The 17,911-nt window shown below is 34.3% G+C and overlaps 1 protein-coding gene and 1 pseudogene across 4 annotated transcripts in view; both read left to right on the top strand.

Moving 5' to 3' along the window:
* The window catches only part of Cfap299 (cilia and flagella associated protein 299), a 635,152-nt gene that overhangs the window by 518,675 nt on the left and 98,566 nt on the right, over nucleotides 1-17,911 (top strand). The window lies entirely within an intron of this gene.
* LOC111753843 (spindlin-1-like) lies at nucleotides 12,748-13,950 on the top strand (annotated as a pseudogene).

The raw sequence follows: 17,911 nt of genomic DNA, 5'->3' as shown, positions 1-17,911 counted from the left end.
CCTTCAGCATGCCTCATAGAACTAGAAAAAGTGCATTCTTAAATTCATAAATATACTGGAAGAGAAACTAGGTAGAAATCTTGAAGATGTAAGCATAGGTAGAGATTTCATAAACAAAAACCCAGAACACATGGGAAAAACAATAAAGAATTAACAAATGAAATCTAATCATATTAAAATTGCTTTTGCACACTAAATAAATCACCAGCAAAATGAAAAAAAAATAGAAAACATATTTTAGCCAGCTATCCCTCAGACAATGAATTTATATCTAGAATGTATGAAGAACTGAAAAAAAAAAATCATTCCCCCCAAATTCAAAGATTCAGTCAAAGAATGGACATCTGAGATGAATATACAGTTCTAAGATAAAATACAAATGGCAAATAAATATCTGAAAAATTTTTCAACGTTTTTGTAGTCTAGTTTGCAAGGAAAACATTTAACACAGGACGTATAATTTATACAACTATTTTGTAATAGTCACCCAAAGAGTCAAATACAAAAAGTACAGGAAATCTGTCCACACACTAAAGAATCCAGCTGATGGCCTGGATTCCATGGTGATATCCTGCATGAGTTATCTGAAGACCTACATCCCATAACAATGTCTCATGCAAATCTCTATCATGGAGCTGTGCTGGAAAGGTGCAAAGGTCTGTGGTAGAAGCTAGAAAGTCCATGCAAGCACTATGAAGGATCTATGCTAGTAAGTGGAAGAATCTGCACTGGAGCCAGGAAGCATTGCTCAAAGCCAACACCAGAGCTCTGGAAAATTACCACAATCATCCTGAGCAATAACACAGTCCTGAGTTTCTTTGATGATGAGAACAGCCGAGTTTATATCAGGAAAGTCAACATGTCAAGCTTCTCCAGGAGACTGAACAGCAATCATCTTCTCTTCCAGAGCCAGGAAGTGATGCTGAAAGGAAGGGTCAGAGCTCCCCCAAAGTGAATCACAGCTATTCTCAGAGACACAAGGTCCCAAACTCCTCTGTTGATGAGAACATGTAAGTTCATATCAGGAAAAAAGCTCAACAAGCTCCTCCAGGAAAACCAATGGCAACAGGAGAACCAACAACAATCAGGAGAATCACAACATACAGTTCTCCTTTTGTGTTGGCAGCAATCCTCAAGTGGGTCATTCACACTTAGCATCACCCTGATTGAGTTCAGCTTGTATTATATGCTGACCACCAGTTGTCTATCCACCACAAATGTCATTGGTCATTTGAGAGATGTAAATTAAAATAATGCTGAGATTCTATCTCATTACAGAAAAAATTGTTATAATCAAGAGTTCAACCAACAACAAATACTAGAGGGGCTGTGAGAAAAAAGAAACCCTTCTCACTGTTGATGGAAATAGAGTGGTGCAACCACTGTGGAAATCAGTACAGAGATCTCTCCAAAAGTTAGGATTTGAGGTCCTTTTCAACCCAGTTATCTCCCCTCTGAGTATCTTCCTGGGAGAATTAAATACATTATACCACAATGACATAAACACACCCATGTTTATAGCAGCACAATTTGTAATAGCTAAATCTTGGAAACAACCCAAATGCCCATCAATGGAGGAATGAATATAAATAAATACATAAATCAGACTCACATGTGCAAACAACCTATTGCATCCCTGGTATAAGAAACTGAAAAAGTGAATAAGGTCTTAAATATACAATAGATATTGTGAGATAAGAACAAATTGTTCTAAGGGAAAGGGAAACTAGGATGGAGGAGAAGAGAAAGGTCAGAAAGAAAACGTAAGAAAAAAGCAAGTCAGTTATACAATGAGTGTCTCTTGTTCTTCGAAAGGAAAGGTTTGTACCAATAGAAATTGGATACCATTTTAATGCCCATATCTTATACTATGAATAACTACTTTAAAGATAACAATATGCAACATATGATTTATTGTTATTCTATTGTTTTGTTATGAAGTTTTGTTTTTTTCCATAAAACAAAATTAAAAGTTTAAAATATACCATTTACTTCAACAATCCTGTATGAATCACAAGATTTTGAGTAAATCATGTTTTAATTAACATCAATATTTGATTCAGAGCCTATTTTAGAGTTTTGTTGTTTCTGTTGTTGGTGGTTTGTTTGTGTTATCTTTTAACACTAGGGATTGAACACAAGATCTTACAGACTGCAAACACTCGATCACTAAGCTACATTCCCGACCCAACAAAATAAAAATTTAAACCTTAACAATAGAGTTAAACAATCAAATTAGACATACTATTTATGTTTATAATACATATAATAGATATAATTTTTTTCTATTTATTTTCACCAACACCTACTACAAAGTATACCACCTGATGCTAGAGTTCTTATCTTGTTTGCTAGTATATTCCTAGGGCTTAAACAGTATATGGCACATAAAGAGCACTCAATAAATGCTTGTTTAATAAATAGTGAAATTGGGGGCTAGGGACTTAGCTCAGTGGCATAAGCGCCTGCCTTGCAAGCAGGCAGTCATGGGTTTGATCCCCGGTACCAATAAAAAAAAGGAAAAAGACAAAAAAATAGTGAAATTAATGAATATATTTAATTAGGTGATAATTCATGTTGGTTGCTTTATTGTCTCAATGAAGTTTTTAGGGAAGAGCTGCACTGAGTGCACAAAAAGTTTCACTAGTGGAAAAGCATGAGTATAGCTATGGGTATACAACAGTCAACACAAATAACAAATGCACAAAAATACAATAAAAACATTTGAAGTCTGAAATTGCTTAAACAGGGCAGTAGCAATTCAAAGAATTTAGAGAGATTGTTATTTTCTTGGGCAAGGTATCTCCAAATGACAGTGCCTTGAAGTGTGCTGCTGCCTCTGAAAATGCCAGTGTCTCCAAATGAGCTCTAAATAAGGAGCTCATTGCTCACTCCAGTATTCAAAAAAGGCGAACCCATGGTGTCCCATGCAGAAGACAGTAGGCCACTGAACAAGGAAGGCTGTGCAGTGCTATCTGGCAAGTAGAATGCAGGATGAGAATGATAGCTGCTACAGAAATTGCAGCCTTTAACATGATTGTTCAGTGCTGAACTGATTTCAGAGTTAGCACTTCAAGAGAACCTCTTACTAAAGGAAGATTTCAGGCTATTCATTTCACATGTAATGCATGTCTACTGAGATCCCTCGAACAAGTCACTGTCCTAGGCACTAGTGATAAATGGCGAATAAGGCAAAGCACCTACTCCCCACAGAGTGCTTTTCAGTGGAAAAAGAAGGATAATAAACATGTAAACAAATAATGACAGGTAGACATACTGTGATATGAGAATGATAAAGTTTATATTAAATTGAAGGTGCCCAAGGTAACCCTGAGCCTAAAGTTATAGCTGATTAAAAGGCCTCCTACCAGCCCTTACCTATTGTCACTCAAATCTAATATTTATTGAATGGTTAAATTGAGCCATTTACTTTGGAATGCATTATCGTGTCTCATGTTTACAGTGAACTTGCGAAGCAAGCGCACTTATCATGCCCATGATACTATTTAGAAAATTGTGAATTAGAAGTTAAGGAATTTTCTCAGAAATAGCTGTATGTGGTAGAGCTATAATTTCCATCATTGTGTTCCCTACCACATTGGAAGTGAAGAAAAGTTGGAAACATCAGCGAGAAATATGAAAGAGGTGCCAACTCTTACTCTGCACCTAAAGTAGAACTGGTGTGTGCCTTATCCAAGTTCATCCATATTTTAGATGTTGGTGCCAAGATTAAAACTCAGTGATACATGGTTATCACCCAACAATTATTTCTCTCTCTCTCTCTCTCTCTCTCTCTCTCTCTGTCTCTCTCTCTCTCTCTCTCCTTCTCCATCTCTCAGTGTGTAATATATATGTATATATATATATGTATGTATATATATATATATATCATATGTAGTATAACATATAATATATATTAGAGGAAAAGACAACTACAATTCCTCATTTTTCCTATCCCCCCCCCCAGACAACTGTTTATTCTTCTCTTAAGTTATTCTCCCAAGGAGGAATGATGACCAGGTTTTGCAATATCTACTTACTTACCTAAATGGTCCTAAAGCAGTGTAGTCTCTTTTTATTGATCACATATTGAGAAGAACTGGTTTGAGTGAATTAGGCTTTTTCCTCTCAATCTTAAAATAAATATTCTGGTTTGTTTTGATGTGAGGCAAAAGCAATTGTTTTGAGGCTATTCCAGTTTGATGTTTTCCAATAACCCTGGAATAATCTCTGTTTAATAAATACTAAATTAAAATAAGATCATCTTAATCCTCTTCTTTCTTTGCTCTTAAATCCCAGAGGTTCTTCAAACCATTCAAAACTTGTATGCACCATGCTAGAAAAAGAGCCAAAAGAAACCCCAAGAATAAGAATCAGATAAAAAGAACTTAATCCTAAAGCCTCTGAAATCCAAAACATGCAGGATGTGATTTAAGGGCAAAATGCAAATATAAAATAGTCATCTTCAGTCAAAAGTTAATAATAAATGCATGCTTATTTTTGCTATCTGCTCATGTAAGATACTTTTGTTCTTAGCCAGGATCATGAAACCAAAATAACCCAGTAACATTTATGTGTAACACAAAGTACTCCCATTATGATCCTTTACCAATTTTATTGACACTTAAGAAAATTGTAAAAATTTTTGTGAGACATCACGATAGAAGTAATTAGTAATTTGCTTGTTTGGACTCTCATGTCCGTCACTTAGTTCATATCCATTATAAGTACATTAAATCTCAAATTTATACATTTTTGATAAAAGTGATACTTTTTAATATCAACAAAGCAAAGAAACTAATTGCTGGATTTCATTAATTTTCTGGAATCAAATTACTAAATTTAATAAGCCTTTCCCCAGGTGTCTTCACAAAAGTTGTCACATCTGTAATTCACTATGGTCCTGCAAGGCAGTGTCATCATCTGTACAGCAGTGACCACAGTCATTCCACTCCCTCATATCAGGCTTCAGAGTGCACCTGGTGTTTCATTGTTAGGTCTTTGATCACTTCCTTTGAAGTTTCCTAGGGACTTCAAGGTCTCAGGAAAGCAAGGAAAGCAACGACCCACTTTAACGGTGTTCAGCAAAGCACATTCAGGGCATCTTTCAACTTTAAAATGCACTCAGGGAATTTGAAATAGGGAATTGCAAAGAAAATGTCTCTTAATGATCATTTCTCTCCTAAGAATTCTCATTAGAAATGTAGTCTTAAAATGACCATGTATTTTAAGAAGGAATTTACACAGGTGAATTGTCTTCTGCTTTCTTGTCTTAACCACAGTATCGACCAGTAGGATATGTAGGAAGGAAACTAATAGTGTTCATTTACGGATGAAAGAAACAAAACAGTGGGTAAGACTACACGGCCTGCCTAGAGTTAGGCTCATAATGAGGGCCTGAGGGAAGAGGAGGCACATATCCCAGCTTTCCAGTTCCTTAAATTTTCCATCAGATCACATAGCACTTTTGTGCTCACATTTTGTGCTCACTAGTATAAGAGACAACATTTATTTTCTTAGCTATGATATGAGTAAAGTATGTGTTAAACATTTCTGAAGATATTCTCTGCTGCTCCAGAAAATGACTTTATTATTTTCTCAGTAAACGCTTACTGATGTTAATTGTGTTAACATGATTGGCTTAAGAAATGCCCAGGTGATTAGCAAAGCATGTTTTTCTGTGTCTGCCTGGTTCATAGTGGCATGACCTCGGGTACTATCAGTGATCCTTGGTCTCTTGCTCTTTGGCATTGTTCCCGTCACCTGCTCCCTGCCCCATAAGATAAGCTTTTTTGTTCTGTCATGAACTTCCACATTGATGTTTCTGCCTGGACACCAGCCGACCATGAGCTGCCTCCCCTGGAACTGAAAGGCAAATTAAACTTCTCATCTTTTAAGCAATGGGTGCTCATGTATTGGATATCAGCAAGAGGGATGCTGAATAACCCAGAAAATTGGCACTGGAGTAAAGAGATTGTTTTTTGACTGTACTTGATTTGGGGTTTATGATTCTGGTTTGAGATAGAAGGTGTCAAAGATTTGGAGATGCACACTAGAGAAGCCTTAAAATGCTGTAGTCAGAGCCAAATTTGTGATTCTGGTCAGAACTCAGAAGACCAGACTGCTGCTAGGAATAGAGATAATAAAAACTAGGCTGAGGAGATTTTGGTGGGAAGAGGACTCTACTAAAAGTTAGATTAGAAATAATGTGTGCTACATTCTGGGGAAAAATTTGTCTGCATTTTGCCTATTTCCTGATACTTTGAGGAGAATGAGACTAATGACAGTAGACTAATAATTCAATGCCCAATACTCAGAGTGTGGCGTAGATATGGCTGACTACTTACAGTCAGATTTATAGTGAGAAATGGAGGAGGAAGTAGAGTGAAAAAGTTGGAGAAACTTAAATTTTGGCCCAAAAGTAATCACGTGTAATGGCCCAAAAGAATTCATGTGTAAAGGAAGATGTACAACATTTTAATTTTTTTTCTTTTTTTTTAATTTTATTTAAAGAAAGACTAAACAAAACAGAAAGTTGGTAGAAATAGTACATACTTTCAAAGAAAAAATAAAAGTAAGAAATCACTAGTTGATGATTACATATTGTCCTCTTACAAAAAGTTGTTCAGGATACAAAAGTGAAACATACAAAGTGGGGATTCAAACAGTGAGACTGCAAACAGTTCTGTTCAACTACCCAACAAAAACTTAGTAATATGGTTATCAATCCTATACACTTATACATGCAGTTATCCATATCTTCATTTATGCTGAGATTAAACAAAACTGTAGCAGACTAAAATCACTCTAAACAAAGAATAATAATTTTGCTGGATTTCACATCATGACACTACAGGATCAGCACTGGGTACTGTAGTGTCTGTTTTTCTTCTAAGTATTAGTACATTTCATCATGCATTATCAGATTAGTTCTCATAAACTGTTTGTCGGTTCTAAGCATGCATGAGTCTTTTTTTTTTGTTTTAAAGAGGGTAAGATTAAACGTAACAAAACAGGATAAAACAGATCATAAGGAAACAACTTTAAGAAACAGGGATTTCAAAGTAAGTCCACTGGAGATCTTCACTGTCTAACTTATTGTCTCTAGTTTTCTTTCAAATAGTTGTCCCCATCTTCACACACATTGAATACATACTGAATATTAATTATAGAACTAATCTAATCATAACAGGATGATGAAGGCTTTTTAGATCTTCAAGACCTGACATTGGGAAAGTCAAGAATGACTGCCATAATGTCTCTCATTCTCTTCGAAGTAACTGTCCTTATTTTATGTATGCTGAAATTCAACATAAGAGACTAGACTAATATCACTCTGAACAGAAAATAATAGTATTGCTAGATTTTATATATAATGCTACAGAATAAGCACTGGATATCTTAGTGTCTCTTCTTCTTCAGAGTATCTGTTCATGACATCATGCTTTATACAATCTGTTCCTATAAACTGTTTAGAAATTCTCCACATGTGTGAGTCTCTACATGTATATCTATCCTTTCTGTATTATAGGGAAAAACAGATCAAAACAAGGCAGCAAAATAAATTCCTAGAAAAACATGAAATGAAAAAGATATATAAAACCACAATATTAGGTGATCTACAGTAGTTACTATGCTTTCTCTTGTTATTTTCAATAGAATTGTCCACATTATCAGACATAATATAACTGAACATAGCATTACATAGCTGTTTTAATAAAAACACAACTTTGGAGACATTGTAGGACTTCAAAAGCAGTCAATAATCAAACCAGTCAATAATCAAACCAGGGTATCTTATTACATCTTGTTGTCTTCAGAGTAGTTGCCTCTACCCTTAGACTTGATACTATCAGGCATACCAAGTTCAAATAAAATCAGTCAAGGCAAAACAGTGGTCTAACAAATCAGCTTCAAACAAGATCAGTCATAGTAAAACAATGTAAGTAATACAGGGCTTCAGTTTAAGTTATTAGGAAATTAAGTATAGTTACTGTGGTATAGCCTGCTATTTTGGGAATAACTCTGTGTGCCCTCAAATCTAGTATGAGTAGACAGACTGGAACTAAATAAAATCAAACTAAACAGAGTGATAAGACTACTGGGGCTTTTAAATCCTGATACACTATTAACAATGTCCTGTGCCTTCCTTTTTAGGCAATTCTTCACCTTTCCCTTTCTCAGGATGCTTGTACCAAAATGTACAACATTTTTTAAAAAATTAGCAAAACTAAAAAGGCATAAAGCATTTTGTACAACACTTAAGGACATCTCAGAAATCAATAAGACTCCATTGACCGCAGGGTGCAGTGTATTAAGTGTAACCTTTGAGAAAATTGAGTTTCTGGGATGCCTGCTCAGAAAGGCCTCTTAGGGAATTGATTCCCTGGGATTTATTTCACTGTACTCAGCCATAAGGCATTCAGATGCCACTGCAGCCATGGTCTAAGGAGAGCTGGATACTACTTGGAAAAATATATTATAATTTAATAAAAGTTACAATGTAAATAAAGATTGCATGCAAAGTAACTAATGTATTATTGCTGGTGCAAAACCAAGTATTACATTTCATATAGATATGTTGTATTGGTACAACTTATTGAAATATATTAAATGTTTTTTAGTTCACCATTCTAGATTTTCTAAGCATATTATAGATTTATATACAAATAAGAGCATTTCGTTTTTCTTCTTTTCAATATTTAGAACTTGTATTTTTATATCGTTTTAATTTACCAAAATTTCCAGAATATTTGTTTACTAATGGTAGGATAAGATATTCCCAAAGTGTTCAAATCCTTACAGAAAATGAAAAAAAAATTGAACAAAAACCCATGTCAGTCATTTCAAATATGGTTATTTCTTATAAAGTAGGAGAGAAAAATAAATCCAGTGCATCCACTCAGAAATCGAGTATCTAATTATTGAAAATGAACGAGTAAGATATGTGCAAAACTATTTTACTGTGTTCAATGATCAGTTTTTCACAATGTTTTATGCATTATGCAGATTAATGGAATTCATTGTAGCAGGTTCTTACACATGCTATACATGTATAGCATATTTTGATCATTTTTACCCCCATATCACCTCTCGGTCCTCCATCCCCTCCAGTTTCCTCTGGCAGGGAGTCAATGCATATAATATATGGTAAATTAATATTAATTGCAAAAATGATCCCAGTTTCTCACTTCATCTCTTACCCATGTCCCTTTGCAATGAGTCTTGTCAATTCTTCCCATCAAGAAAAGATTAAGTCACTCCTCCTGGCTCCTTGACTCTGAGCTGATCTAAGACCTGCTTTGGCCAATAAAATACAGCAACAGTGCATGAGTGCTGAGTCTTCTAGAGGAAAGACAAAGCACTGCCTTAAACAAAGCCTTCAGAATTGCGTGAATAGTGAAAATATGTGTTTGCAACTGCAACTGAACAAAAGAACATACAATTTAAAAGTAATTAACAGCATAAAAGTTTCTCAAAATAGCTAGTTTTGGAGACATTTATGATAACAGAACTTTTCAAATGGAAAAATCATTCATCTCCAGACAATTGAGATTGAAAATGATTTCTTTTTGAAATGAAGATTTCCCGGAACCAATGATTTGTAAGAGAACACCAGGGGTTTTGCAGTTCTTACAGACAAACATTCCTTCCTTTGGCTGTATCTGAGAGCACCCTGACTGTCTCAGAGGGCCGAGGCAAGTTCTCAGCTTTGTTTTACATCTTTTAGCACATACTGCTTAGTATGCTTTTTGTTTGTTTGTTTTTGTGACTTTGGCTTCACAGTCATCAAAGTCCTATTTCAGCATATCAGGTTTATGTCTCCTCATTAGCATTTGGCAAGAAAAATCAGGCAACACATGTACTCAACTTGTAACAAGTCTATGAATGTGCATTTTAATCCACTTCTGGGAAAAGACCAGCAGCCAAAGATCTAAATGATATGTTAACGATCTAAAACTTTAATTCATCTTTTTCCAAAGTACAAAAAGCAGTGAAGATTGAAGTATTTACTCCATAGGGCTCTTCAATTAATATTGGCTCACTTTAGAGGTCAGCGACTAGCTCAGTAAAATCTGACTGTTTTTGCTGCCCAGTGTCTGAGTGCAAACTTCAATAGCAACAGTAAGAGTAGCTTAGTGTTTCTGTACTATTTGTTCTTGTGTTTCTTTGTTTGTTTTTAATGTACTTTTTGTATTGATTTGCATTGTATTAGTGGTTAATTAAACAAAAATTAATGTTTTCTACTTAGGCTGTTAGTAAATATAGAGCAGTATTCATAAATTCAAATGAGTATTATTTATTTGAGTTATTTAATGCTTTTATTGGTTATATTTTCCTTGTTCCAGAAAGGATTAAAAATCCTTAAGATTAAGGAATTAATTAAAGGATTAAGGAAAATTTACAGTTTAGAAGCATTTCTTTAATAAACACTGCAATGCCATTTTGAAAAACTCCTCTGATATGTAAAATTTTCACTCATTTTTTGGGAAATTAATAGTAATAAAATTATCATTAAACTAAAATGATCATATATTGTATGATTGCATGTGTATAAAAAAAAATCCAAACAAATCAATCTATAGAAACAGAAAAAGGACTAGTGATCCCCCAGGATTTGGGGTGGGAAGAATAGAAATGATTATTAATGCTCATAAAGGATCTCTGCTAAGTGATGAAAATATTTCCAAACTGGATTGTGTTCCAAAATTTCATAAATCTACTACAAAAAAACTCATCATATTGAACACTTAAAGTTTTGGGTAAATTTTATGTTATATAAACTATAACTCACTAAAGATGTCAGTAAAAAGACAAAGAAATGTTAAAGAACTAACAACAATCATTTATAACATTTTTCAATCATTCTTAAAACCACAGAGGGCTCTGAATAACAAAAATCTCAGTTATTAAACTATATCACATTTAAGATGAAGCAATTCTTATACAATCAAAGCCCTGTTGACCTATTCAGTCCATTCTAGATGACAGAATCATGGCTATGTTGTCAATTGATCCAACTTTTACGTAACAATAGTGAAATGCGTTTCAATTTTGACCTCAAAATGCACACAAAATTGTAGGAGAATCATAGAGGTTGTGGTGGATTGATGACTAGTGATAATCTTGTAACACTCAACTGAACTGAATCAGCATGGTGCTGGATGTGGAGGGCCCACCTGAGGATTGCTGCCAACACAAACGGAGAACTAGAGAAGAATAAATGGTGTTGGTTCACCTGATTGTTGTTGGCTCTCCTGTTGCCATTGGTTCTCCTGGAGGAGCTTTTCAAGCTTCTTTCCTGATAGGAACTTGAATATTCTCATCAACAGAGGAATTCGGGACCTTGTATCTCTTGAGAATGACTGTGATTCATTTTGGAGGAGCTCTGGCCCTTTGTTTGAGCATCACTTTCAGGCTCTGGAGGAAAAGATGATGTGTTGTTCAGTCTCCTGGAGAAGCTTGACATGCTGACTTTCCTGATATAAACTCAGCTGTTCTCACTGTTGAAGGAGCTCAGGACTGTGTTGTTGCTCAGGATGGTAGTGGTACTTTTCTAGAGAACTCTGATCTTGACTTGCTTCTTAGCTCCAGTGCAGATTATTCTGCTAACTAGCATAGATCCTTCATACTACTTTCATGGACTTTCTAGCTTCCACCACTGATCTTTGCACCTTTCCAGCACAAATCTGTGATATGGACTTGCATGAGACATTGTTATGGGCTTTAGGCCCCCAAATGACCTCATGCAGGATATCACCATGGAATCCAGGCCCTTGGCTGGGTTCTTTGAGGTCTTTAGTGTTTGGATGAATTTCCTATACTTTTTGTAATTTACTTCTTAGGTGACTGTTATAAAATAATTCTATAAATTATATGTCCTGTATTAAATTGTTTTCCTTGCAAACCCTGATTCTACCAGGGGTTATCAAAAGAATCTGAGCCATGTACTACAACCTAGATATTACCATGAAAATCTAAGCAATGAAAATCTGATAAAGTCATTCTACTTTCTTATTCCTAAGAAACAGTTTAAACTCTGCACATAGTATAAACAAAATACCAACAGAAGTAATAAGAATTTTTAGAAAGATAAACAGATACATAGTTTAATATTTTAAGTACTGATAGTTGTCTAACAAAAATAGACATTTAATTCACTTATCAAATCTGAAACCAGGTCTTATTATGCCAATTTTATAATAAATGAAAGCAATTCTTTAAAATTGTGCCCAGAAGGTCACCTCAGGGACTTGGGCCCTAGAGATTGAGATTTGGGCCCTCACCCCTGCAGCACCTTCTGAGGGTTCAGTGCTCTGGGATGTGAGACCTCATCCTGCAAGACCTTGGGTGTGCATGTAGGAACATGCCAGTTGCTTGGGAAGATCTGCTACAGCATTAAGGATAAAGTTCTCTGGCTTCCTGCAGGGATGATGGTGCATTCTCAGCAATTTTGCAGGGATGCCTTCTGAACATTGGTTTCAGTCATCCATGTCATTCCATGCACATCTCAACATTTAAGTATCTGAAGGAGTGGGCAGTATGTGATCCTCTTGGTTAGTTGCAGGGATAAAGAGTGTTTGTGATTCTATATGATTTTTATGAGCTTCTAAAAGAGACCCTTGGATAGTGCATTAATAGGAACACTCACATTCTGTGAAAAGTGTTAACAGTAGAATACTGAATTTTCATCCTAATCCAACAGATCTGTTTCTCAGGTGAAATACATATGGATGAAGAACACATGTAACCTGGCCAGAGAACAGCACAGAGCTGACACAAGCTAGGATGTCTGCAAACATGATAAAGAGGATGAAAGTCCTCAGAAAACAACAGAGCAATGTGGGGCCAACCAAGCCTGAATCCCAGCCCTGGTGCAACACTGTAGGCTACAGAACACAGAATGGGTGGAGAAAGAACAATGGCCTTATCACCCAGTGTAAGGAGATTACGGTGAAAGCTGCCTGTAAACCCCTTGTATCTTATAAAGTACAATGGATGTGACTGTGTTTAGAACTTAATAAAGATGAGTTTTTGCAAAGTCCTCTCCAGGGAGTTGCAAGATCTCAAATCAACAGTGCACACATGATGACTGATAACCCATTGGAGCATGAATTTGAGACAAGATGGCTCTAAAGATGAACTGAGAGAAACAGTCTTAGCACAGGGCACCTGTTATAAGCACAAGGTTTTACATCAATTAGGTGAAGACCTTGCTTTATACTTCTACCAGCTCATAGATGATTGCAGACATGGTGACTTTCACATCATGCCCGATTCTAATGACTCCACTCCAGCAGAAAAGGGAGCAAGGAAAAATTGTGAACACGCTGGTAGACAAACAAGTGGAATACGCCAAAGAAGATGGTTCAAAAAAGACTTGCATGTTCTTACTCATAAGTGAAATAAATCAGAGTCACATGTGTAGGTAGCACATTGTTTCCCTAGAGTAAAAAATTGAAAGAGTAAATAAGATACAAAATGTGGAATAGATATTGTGAAAGGGAAAGGGAAAGAAACTGCTCAAAAGGAAAGAACAACAGAGATGAAAAAAGGAGGAAAGAAAGAAGGGAAAAGATTATGTCTATATATATGATTATGTATATAAAAGATTTTTATATATCTGAGAAGGGAAATTATATATATAATTATATCTATCAAAAGAATAGCTTGTGCTTTCATTGCTCAATTGCTTGATCATTTTTATGACTATATTTTGTAATCTAAACAACTACTTTGAAGACAATACACAATACATTAATCATTGTTAGTCCCATTATTTTGTTTTAAAATTCTGTATCAACATATTGATTCTTTTTTAATCTAAAACATTTTTTAAAAAGGACTGGCATGATTATTCATCAAGTAGAAACTAAACCTTCCATCTTTTTCATCAGTGTGGTTGATGATTTCCATGTTTACGTATACAATTTGGTGAAAACATTCTAGATGTAAGCATGAACTTTTCCGGATTTGTGAAACTATTACATGTTCAATTTTTAGACAGGAAATCTTGATTGGTTTCCAGTTTAATGAAAGCTTAAATGTCCCTGTGAATTTACAGTTCCTTCAAGCAGAACTGATTTTGTTTTGAACAGTACTGATCACTGTGAACACAAGGCATTTTGTGTAAGGAGAACTTCTTCCTCTTTTTACAGAAAATCTGTCTGTTGGGAGGGGAGTTACAAGAAAGTCTGTTAAAAGTTAAGGTAATATCATACTCATTTAAATCTGTAATAGTTCTTAGTCATTTCTCCCTTCATTTTAACACTATCTTATTTTGCAAGCATAATTTGGCATTTTTGTAGCAACAAAATAAAATTTTGTAGTAATTACTTTCTTTGGTATATATGTATCTATATCTTAAAAGAAAAGAAGTGTAACTAGCTAACCAGAATCATACAGTAAGCATATTGCAGAGCGAGCATTTGAATCTAGGTGTGTCTGTCCACTCCACAGTTATTGTAGACACAGGCACCATGCAAAGTCACATGGGTGTGAGGGTGCATGCCCCACTATATTTCATGCTTTTTCACAAACCTCCAGTACTTTCAGCTCTCCAATTTATAAAATTAGAATATTGATAGTATCTAGACTTAATAAAATTATCAGAAATGTACATAACATAATGAGTATAAAGCTCCCAAAACTTTGCTTGGAAAATGAACAGACAAATGCATTTGATAACAAGTAGCCTTTATAGCAGAAGTAATCACTGTTCATTTGGAGGAGAATATAAATTAAATTAGCTAATCAAGAATTTTAAACTCGTTCTAATCATTACACAATGCACAAATATACAAAATAAATGAGATGACAAGATTTCAAGTTTTCCTTTAGTTCTGGACAACTATCAAGTCACCTGCCCCACTACCACTTCTATCTTCAGAAGCTCATATTATGACTTTATAATAATGTACTTCTAGAGTTAGACTTTGCATTCCAATCCAATGACAATTTATCCATAGTTATCATACATCAATATTTCTAACCAAATTTTTAGATAATTTTGTGAAACATTTTATTCATTAGGAAGAAACTTCGTTTTAGGAAAAATATTTTTATTTCATCAGAAAATCCTTTGAAATACACTTTATGCACATGTAGTCACTCTCAGAAAGACAGGAACAAAGCAAGTTTTATTTTCCCTTTACAAATTTATGTGAAAATTTCTCTACACGATTATCTCTTTTAGGTGTGAAATATAGAAAGTTTAGCTAAAAAATTTTTCCTGTTGAAAACAAATTATATATATATATATATATATATATATTTATATATATATATGTATATGTATAACAAAAATATATATATATATGTATATGTATATGTATATGTATATGTATATGTATATGTATATGTATATATAATGATTCATGACCAGAATTTCCATTGAGAAAAGTGCTTGGATACAAATATGATTTGGGTTGTTGGTTTGTTTTTGGTTTGCTTTGTTGTGTGTATGATAGAAACTTGCTGGTTTATTAACAGCCTGTTTAAGTACATGGAGCCTATAAATATGGGACATGAGTGAAGAGATTGAGGATACAGAATGAATTTAGACAGCTTCAAAATTTAATACTGTTTGGCCTCACTTTAAGTTCGATAGCATCAGAAAACCCCGGGATTCATAAAGCCTGGAGCAGACACTTAGCTCTCGCAAGATGGGACATGTGAGGTTGGAAATGAAATTTTCATGATAACTTCCATCGAAAGAGAGATTTAACTGATCTTAAAGCCTTTTTCTATAAAATAATAAAAAGCAATAAAATTGTGGTCAAATATATTAATATTAATTCATCAGTCGTTTCATCCACAAAAACATTGAAGGTAAAGAAGCTTAGGTAGATGATAACTAAGGTAAAGACCAAGCATTCAGACTTGAGTTTTCAATGATTTAAAATTCATATTGATATAATAGTGTTATACATTATCATATTTATGAATTCTGTGCTCAACTTACTACAGTAATGATGACTTGTCCATTTATCTTTGTAGTTAGGTCAATTGTTGCTTTAAATATTTTGAGGCCATGTTTTCAAACAGTCATTTAAGTTTGAAATTGTTAAGTATACCTTTTGTAGTAAGGTCTTTTTTTGTTTAACATTAACATATTGATATCAATTCTTTTTTAGATTGAATTCTTCTTCTATATGATCTTTATCAACTTCCAACCTTTTCATATTTTTCACATTTCTATCATATTTTTTCACTCTAATAAACCTTGTCTTTTAACTTCAATACTTGATCATTATGATTTATTGTAATTACTTAATTTTTAAGTTATTTCTGTCTATATATAGAAAAAACTTTTAAAAATCTACAGCTGTAAAATACACTGGAGTGGGTTCCTAAGCAACACAAGTATGTTTTTTCAGTGATGGAGGCCAGAAGTTAAGAAAGATTAAGGTGTTAACAGGGGCGGTTTCTTACAAAGTTTGTCCTTTTTCTTTTTTAGGTCTTCACATACCATCACCTTTGTGCACAGACAGCCTGGTATCTCTTTGTGTCCAAATATTCTCTTATGAGACCATCAGTCACAGTGGAATAGGACCCATTAAAACAGGCTCACTGTTACTTAACCACTTCTCTACAACCTCTGTCTCCAAATATGTTTCTAAGGCATTACAAATAGGGCTCAATATATGAATGCAGGAGAAGACAATCTCACTGTAATACAGTCATTACATTTTATGAATGTTATTTGTCCTATGTCTTCTACTTTTTCCTCTTCTTTATTTCATTGGTTACTTCCTATATATGACTGCATAAAAACTCCACAAGGAATGATCTAGCAAGTGGGAAAACAGAAAGGAAGTCACATGAATTCTTCCAAACATAAAACTTTGACATGAAATTCTACAATTTCTTCTAAAATTTGAAAATAAATATATTAAGGACTTTTCCCACTAGAATAGTTATTTTCTCATTTTTTTCCTCACTCATCTTTAAGGCCTTTGTACTATGTGTCCCAGTTGTCCCATCTAGAAGCACATGGGGAGATATTCTGCAAGTAAAACACAACAAATACTACAGAACACTTTGGGAGAGAACTGTCCTCTTTACTACTTCACTGCATTTATTACTCGCTGGAAGTATTTTCTGTATTTATTTATTATCTGTTGCTCTTTGTCAGCCCATAAATTTTGAAAATCTAAACTTCAGCAATCTTGTTTTTTACTCTAATGTAGTACGTACAACCCACATAGATGATGATCAACAAATTTGTGAAGAGATTAATAGAAATAAAATATATGTTAAAGAATACAACTTACAGTGTTAAATTATTGTCTATTTTTTAAAATTATGTAACTGTTTTAAAGGTTTTTTTTTTATTCTCATGATGATAAGATAAAAGGAAGCAAAGCAGTATGCATTGTAATACCGGACTTCAAATTCTCAAACTACACAACAGTGATAAAAATGAGATACTAGCACAAAAACAGATACCTGGATAAATGGAATAGAAGAGTTGGTACAGAAACATCCCAAGACATGTGCAGCTACTTGGTCTTCAACAAAGGGTTCAAATACGTTCGCTTGAAGAAAGATAATCTCTTAAATAAATGGTGCTAGAAAAACTGGCTGTCTACATGCCAAAGATTAAAGTGAAACGCATATTTAGTGCCATGTAGTAAAGTCAAAATGGATCAACAATCGAAATATTGAAACAGAAACATTAAATCTACTGTAATAGAAAGTAGGTAGAAATTTTAAAGACATAGGTATAGAGGAGTCAACAAAACATGGACTGCATGGGAAATACTTCAAGGAAACAACAACCGGGATCTCATCTTATTAAAAAGCTTTTGCACAGCAAAACAAATCACCACAGAGTTAAAAGGCAGCCTATAGAGTGGGAGAAAATGTTAATCAATTATCCCTCAGACAGAGGACTTCTATCTAGAAC

This window comes from Cavia porcellus, unplaced genomic scaffold, assembly GCF_034190915.1.
Source record: "Cavia porcellus strain 051 isolate PalLab524CR breed Dunkin Hartley unplaced genomic scaffold, mCavPor4.1 scaffold_4, whole genome shotgun sequence".
NCBI classification, from domain to species: domain Eukaryota; kingdom Metazoa; phylum Chordata; class Mammalia; order Rodentia; family Caviidae; genus Cavia; species Cavia porcellus.
This window is presented reverse-complemented; position numbering and strand designations above follow the sequence as displayed.